Raw genomic sequence first — 7000 nt, 5'->3', positions numbered from 1 at the left:
TTGATGGGAGCATCTTATTATATCATTTAAATTCAATATATTTAAACTGGTTGACTGAATTTGGTCCTGTGTGTGTCTCTCTGTGCATGTGTGTTTCCATATGTGCCCATATTTGTGATTGTGTGACTGTTATACTTTTTTTGCTGATTTTTTTTTTTCATTAACAATTAGATTTGAGGGACCCTTAGCATGTTCAGGATTTTTCCAGCTGTCCATTTTGCTTTTCCAATTTTTCTATAAGTTATTACTGTTGTGCTAAATCATAGCATTTCTGCTGCTTTTCAGTATTTGTGCTAAATACAGTATTTCTGCTAAATCATACTATTTCTGCTATTTTATGAGATTTGTGCCAAATACAGCATTTCTGCTAAATCATACTATTTCTGCTATTTCATAAGATTTGTGCCAAATACAGCATTTCTGCTAAATCATACTATTTCTGCTATTTCATAAGATTTGTACTAAATATAGTGTTTCTGCCAAATATAGTATTTCTGCTTAATTATAGTATTTCTGCCATTTTATCGTATTTGTGCTAAAACATAGTATTTCTACTAAATGTAGTATTTATGCTTAATCATACTATTTGTATATATTTCTGCCAGGTCCCCAGGCAGCCAATCCTCTGTGAGGACTGATACATATAAAATTTACATATCAGGGCCTGCACGGCTTCCCAGCCAGCCAATCATATCTGAGGTCTGCCTTTTCTTCTCTCGTCATATCTCAGCGACAGATGTACAAAGAGCAATGCAAATCACAGCCAAAGTACACGAAAGTCCGCTGATTCACCCAGTACAAGAATTATGCTTCTAGTCCACCTAGTTTTTGAGTTACACGACGTTTTGTAACTCCAAAAAACAGCGTTTTTCGCCTCTCACCGCAATCTAATTCTGACTGCTCATCACCCTGTTTTCCAGGCGCTCGCTCTCTTTCCCAGTGGCGCAGTTGGTAATGACACAGGTCTGCAACCCAAAGGTCGTGGGTTCAATTACACCTTGGGCAACATGTTTTTTTTCCCTACAAATTAATACACTATCACAGACCACTAATTCATATTCATCAATTTGATATTTGATATACCTTTATTAGTCCCACAAGGGGAATTTATATGATTACAACCATTATGTTTTAGAAAAAAAGAAATAAATGTGCATTGAACACTCAGGGTCACTGTTAAAAAGTCTCATGGCAGTGGGGTTAAAGGACCTCCTGAACCTCTTGAGTCCTGCAGAGCAGTGAGATGAGCCTCTGCAGCTCCTACTGTCCTGAAGACTGTTCTTATTACTGCAGTCAGTTACATAAATCTATCTATCTATGTATAATACAGTACATTTTAACATACTGACCTTATGTTTATTTATGTCTTTTAACCATTATTTCAAATTCACAGAATCCTGTTTGAAACATTTAATGAACTTATAGAATTAAATTTCTGCATGTTGTTTTTTGTTGCAAAAAAAATCTAGTATAATAATATTTAAATTTACATATATTTTTCACGTTTTCAATGCCAATTTTGTGTAATGGCAAAGTTTCCCACTACCCGTGAATGCCTCTTTTTTATGTCTCTGGCTGACTCCTTAATCTCCGCCCAGTCTCTGCTCCATCCCTGCCGGTAAGCCTGCTTCTCTGTCTCTCTTCTCTGAAATAAAATGTCTATAAGCTGTTTGAGTGATTTACCGAGTTGTTGTTAGTGAGTTATGAAGCCAGTCAAGTATAAGTCATGTTAAAGTAACACAATGGCTGCTTTTTAGTGAAACGTTGTAATTTTAGTATTTAAAAGGAGTGTTTGGTATGCCCCTAAGCGCTAACGCCTAGCCTAGCTCCTATAGGCCTAGTGTGAAATTAATATGGTTCATTTGATTGTTTAATACAGTTATTGTGTTGTATTTGGTTCATTCAGTGTGTTAGTGTTTCTGAGTCTCTTAGGGAAGCTGAAGTTAGTTCTCCTCTTCACAAATCAGTCAGTTAAAACGGCCTCATTCTATAGGTTGTAAGGTAATGAGCCGCCATTTTAGAACCACTGATTAGCTGCTGGAGCAGCAGGGTCGGCAACTTCAAAGGAGCCATTTTACCGCCTCTGACTGAAAGCCGGGAGAAAAGTCACGTGCCTGTGCCGGTGTGTCTGTGTTGTGGGTTAATTAACAGAAGGGAGCAATAGAGTGAGGATAAAACACATAATATAAGAATAATGACATTTCTTAACAAGAAGAAGTTTTTTAATTAATCAATTTTAGTTTTTAGTTAAATTTTTAAGAACTGTTTAACAAACACTTGTTTGTACAGGTTGTTTTTTTTAAAATAAAACCTACACCTGCAGCTCTGTTTAACTTCTCACTTTGTGAAAAATTAATGAAATCTAAAAAAGGCCACCTTCAAATAAATAAAATGCAGCAGTGCACCATTAATATTATAAATATGATATGTAGATATTTAAAACAACAGCATATTAAATGATACTGTGTGCAGGTAATATTTTTAGGAAGCAGAATTTGAATGCAGACCAACTCAAATGTTGAAGCCTACAAAAATATCATCCAAGCTTTCATTTATGATTGTTCATGCTTTGAAATTGTGATGTCAGAATTTGATAAAGTGTGCAGTGCTAGGTGTAGCAAATCACTGCTTATGAAATCTACTGTGTTATCTAATAGCACCAAACTAATAGAGCTATCACATAACTGAGAAACTTGTGTGGCTTATTACAAATGGATGAAACCACATTTTACCTTAATGAAGACAGTAATATTTAATAAGGTGTAGAAAAAAGAGGTGAGTTGTTTGTTGCTGTGGTAAACAAAGAAGTGTACTGAATCTTTTGGACTACACAGAGTGATGCAGTATTGACTCTGATGCTGATTTGAGTTGTCTCATTCTGTATTTTTGTGCTTTGTCTTTTGTTACACAGAGTGAACGAGATCTTTGGTTTTGCCTTTGCTGGTAAGTTAACAGTGATTGTAACTGAAGCAGTATGAACCTGGCATTGTGTAGCACATTTGACGACTTACATACAGTAGTTTGACTTTTTGTGATACGTTTCCATTTACTGATTGGCAAAAACACAAGATTTGTGACCTGTAGCAGCAAAGCCCCCACACAGGGCCTCTGACTGTCCCTGAAAATGTCCCTGAAGTTTAGTAGCCCATTTATGTATGATTTAAATTTCATATGGCTTATTGAATTCAAACAGTTAAATGTCAGATGTCTTTATCCAGGTGTTCATTTTGTCCTTATGTTTGTGGATTTAAGTAGCAGACAAAACAATGAAAGTGTTTTAGGAGAGTCCGTATAAGTGGTGGCTCAAACACTTAAGAGCTGCACAGGTATTGATTCATATTGTCTCTCAAATTCTGCTGATGTATTATATTAAAGTCAGAACACTGTAGAAGTACTTTGCCTCACTCGGTATAAGTAATAGCTTTAACAGTTAAGCAATAATAAAAACGAAGAGAACCAGAGGTGTGAGTGGACATTGTTAGGTAAATTACAGCCAGTGTGTCTAATTAGTTTATTACTTATTTAGTGAATATAATGATTTTACAATTAAATAGAAATGTTGCCAAAAGGGACATTGCAAAATACATAAATATTCCTAGCAACGGGTACAATGAAAGGACTTTTAGTGTAATATTTTAGGACATTTAATTTTAATCACAAACATTCTGCACCTCTGTTATTGTAACATGTCAATATTTACATGTAAAACCTCATCATGTAAAACATGATGAGGTTTTCTGTTGCTTCTGATTACAAGAATTACTTTGTATTTAATGTTTTTAACCTGAAAGGACATTAAAAGTTTTGATTTTTCACACTTTATTAGCACTGACCTGTTGTAGAAAATGTTTGAGCCACAAGGCTTCTGTGTAGGAAATATTTGGTGTATCCTGCACTTGTGCCAACAAATATTGGTGCCTGTTCTTTGCATTTCTGTAGTAATAATGCTTTTATTACACATGCTAAAGCCATGTGAGACCCTGCAGTTCAATTATCTCCTCTTCAGACTACAGTAAACTTAAAAAGCTTAAAGTAATTTAGGATTTTACTAGTTAATTTGTGTCACAGTAAATTGGATTGTGTGTGAAGAGGCTCAACAGTCTGAATCATCTAACAGTGATCTGATGAATTGTTTCCTTTCTCTAGACTGCTGATCTGATCGTCTCAAGTCTGGTAAGTAAAGGTTTTTCTGAGGTGCAGTGCTGGGAAATGTTTCTCATGATAGGAGATTCAGTGTAGTGGTGTGAGTGAGCACAGCTATTGGTGATCATCAAAAGTCATCAAATCCTAGTAAAGTCTGTGTAAACATTTCCAGACCTACAGAGGTCCGTAGGTTATTGTAGCAGCACATATTTTTTCACATTAGAGCAGCTCATGAACAGCAGTTTAGGTACAATTAAGTCTTCAAATAGGGCCTTGTGGATTTCAAAAGCTTCTTTCCTTCAATAATTAAGTCACTGTCTGAAAACTGCTCTTTGAATTAGTCTTTTATAATTAAAGATTTTGTTGATGACTGGAAACAATCAAAAGCACAGATACAGCATTCATTTCTGTATTTTATGGTTAAATGATCTACAAAGAAATTATGGTCATATATATTTTAATTAGGCCTTTAAATCGGTCATTACAAGTATGTCCTAGATTTAGTGGAGTGCTTATGGCTGTGTATTAAACATACCCCAAATGTGACTGAAATATGTAGAAACAGTATTGTTTACTTTTATGTTAACGGTAATGTACTGTATTTTTCGGGTTATAAGGCGTATGCAGCTAACCAAATATTCAGATAACTCAAACTATTCAACTCATTCACAGTAACTCTCAACATTTTTCAGTGGTAACACATAACAATACACTAACTTTTTCTGTTCAGTCCTCTTCCACAAATCTATCAAATTCTTCATGGATTGATCGGTTTGAAATCTGCTTCGTACGCATGTCTCTAAACAGGTGCCAGATTCTCATACACACACACCATAATATTATGTTTAAGGACAATAGGAATTACTCCATGAGGCACCTGACTACTGTAGCTGTAATGCTCCAACAATCCATCAAGCGCTGCAGCTTTGTAGCTTTCAAAGTCGTACTAAAACATTTTGACAGATGTTTGAGCGCCGTGTAACACATAAAATTGGTTTGAGGTCAGCAAGCACAGCCAGAATTAATACATACGGTAAACTGTTGATTTTTGAGAAAATTAAAGGCTTTTAAATGTGCCTTATAGTCAGAAAAATACTTGGAAGCCATGTTTATTGAAAATATGCCTAATTCCAGTCTCTTTCTGTCTTACAGGTGACCTGCTGCAGAATACCCTCTCCTCTATCATTAACAAGCAATTCAGTCTGTCCTATCACTCTCCCTCTCCCTGCTCCATCTTTTTGACAAGCCATTCTATCTTCTATCATTTCTCCGCCATGAGCTCTATCTAAGTTGACAAGCTTGAACCTGAGTTGAAACGCAATCCTGTGACTTGAAATCAAGTTTTACCAGAATCTAAGTTTTTGGAATTGAAGTTACCAGAACTTCGTCGATCTGTTTTCAGAATTCTGAGAGATCTCTGCTCTCACTGCTCCATCTTTCCTGTCGTTAAACTCTCTCACATCCAGTCATTTTGCTGGAAATCACAAGTAGAAACTTGAAATTACAGTAGTAGAATTACACTACAGTAGAACTCACAGTAGAAACTACTTACACAGTCCTACATTTGTCATTTTAATTTTTACATTACACTTTGGAATAAACACTGATAGCTTGGCTTACGTGTGCAGTTACTTTGATAAATTATATAAAATACACACCTTTTTCAAGGTTTATTTGTAATAAGATAATCTGGTTATTTTGTAATACATACATTCAGACTGTTATATTCACATAGATAATAAATTGGATTCAAATATATTTTTCAAGTCTGTTTCATTGGCTATAACATTTGACTGCAAGTTTATACTATTATTATTTAAGGACAAACCCTTTTTGTCACTCTGTAAGTATTCAGTTACAATTGTCATCTAGAGGCTGCCCTGAGAACCCAGACTTCCTGTTTCCTGACTGCTGCAGAACATCCAGCTGAAGAATCTTCATCGCCTGTCATCTGATCACCACACCATCACTCATATTTGCTTAAAATATTAGATATCTTAAAGATTTACACAAAGTCTACTTAAAAGTTAAGAGTTTTATTATAGACTGTTGATTGTTGAGATTTATTCTGTATATTGCTTTACAGAAGTATAGACCTATTTGTTATCCAGTCTGGTTAAAAAAAAGAAGTAGAAGTAACAATATACAGTTTTGAAAAAAGCTACAATAAAACTGTTTTTAAAGAACTTTCAATAAGTTTTATATAGAGTTTGTATTTAAGTCAGCCTTTTACATCAATTACATAGTTATAAGAACACTTTACCATTTGTATAGTTTTACATTTCTCCATTTAATAGATTAGTTTTTCAGTGTATACAGGTTGAATTTTGTTTACATTTGTGTATAAATATAAGGTCCAGTTTGTACTTGCACAAAATGCCAAGGAAAGGTCAAAGGTCGCTGTCCCAGAAGCTTAGACGGCAAAAGGAGAAGGAACAGGTAAATGTTTCTCAGAGTGGTGAGGAGGTAAAGGTGTCTGTTGCAAGTATTCCCAGTCCAGAAGTGCAGAGCAGTGCTCAGACAGCTGCAGTGTCTTATGCAGATGTGGTAAAGAGAGGTGTTTGCTCATCATCTGTGCCAAATGCTAAAGTACAGCAGGTAATCCAGACTGAACCCCAGGTAACTATGCAAACGCAGTGTGATGGAGAAACTCAGGACCGTCTCATGTACAGATTACAAACAGTGAAACTCATCCACGAGTGAGTAGCATCTGTGCATCCCGAAGCCAGGCTTCTGCTAAGTATGGAAAGTACAGGAATCAGCAATGCATGGCGAACAGTTTGGTTTTCCTCTCATTCTTACACGAGGATGAATTCATTACCAGAGCCGATCTTAACCGTGTGTTGGACAAAGGCCA

At 35.6% G+C, this 7000-nt stretch overlaps 1 long non-coding RNA gene across 1 annotated transcript; it reads left to right on the top strand.

The window, feature by feature from the left end:
- Nucleotides 1–2910: 2910 nt before the first annotated feature.
- Nucleotides 2911–5464, top strand: LOC120441000. The gene is made up of 3 exons (XR_005613705.1): nucleotides 2911–2943; nucleotides 4147–4173; nucleotides 5296–5464. It is a non-coding gene; the product is annotated as an uncharacterized LOC120441000 (long non-coding RNA).
- The last annotated feature ends 1536 nt before the right edge of the window (nucleotides 5465–7000 follow it).

Source organism: Oreochromis aureus, linkage group 7 (genome assembly GCF_013358895.1).
Source record: "Oreochromis aureus strain Israel breed Guangdong linkage group 7, ZZ_aureus, whole genome shotgun sequence".
NCBI classification, from domain to species: Eukaryota; Metazoa; Chordata; class Actinopteri; order Cichliformes; family Cichlidae; genus Oreochromis; species Oreochromis aureus.
Note: the sequence above shows the minus strand (reverse complement) of the source record. Positions and strands in the feature narration are given on the sequence as shown.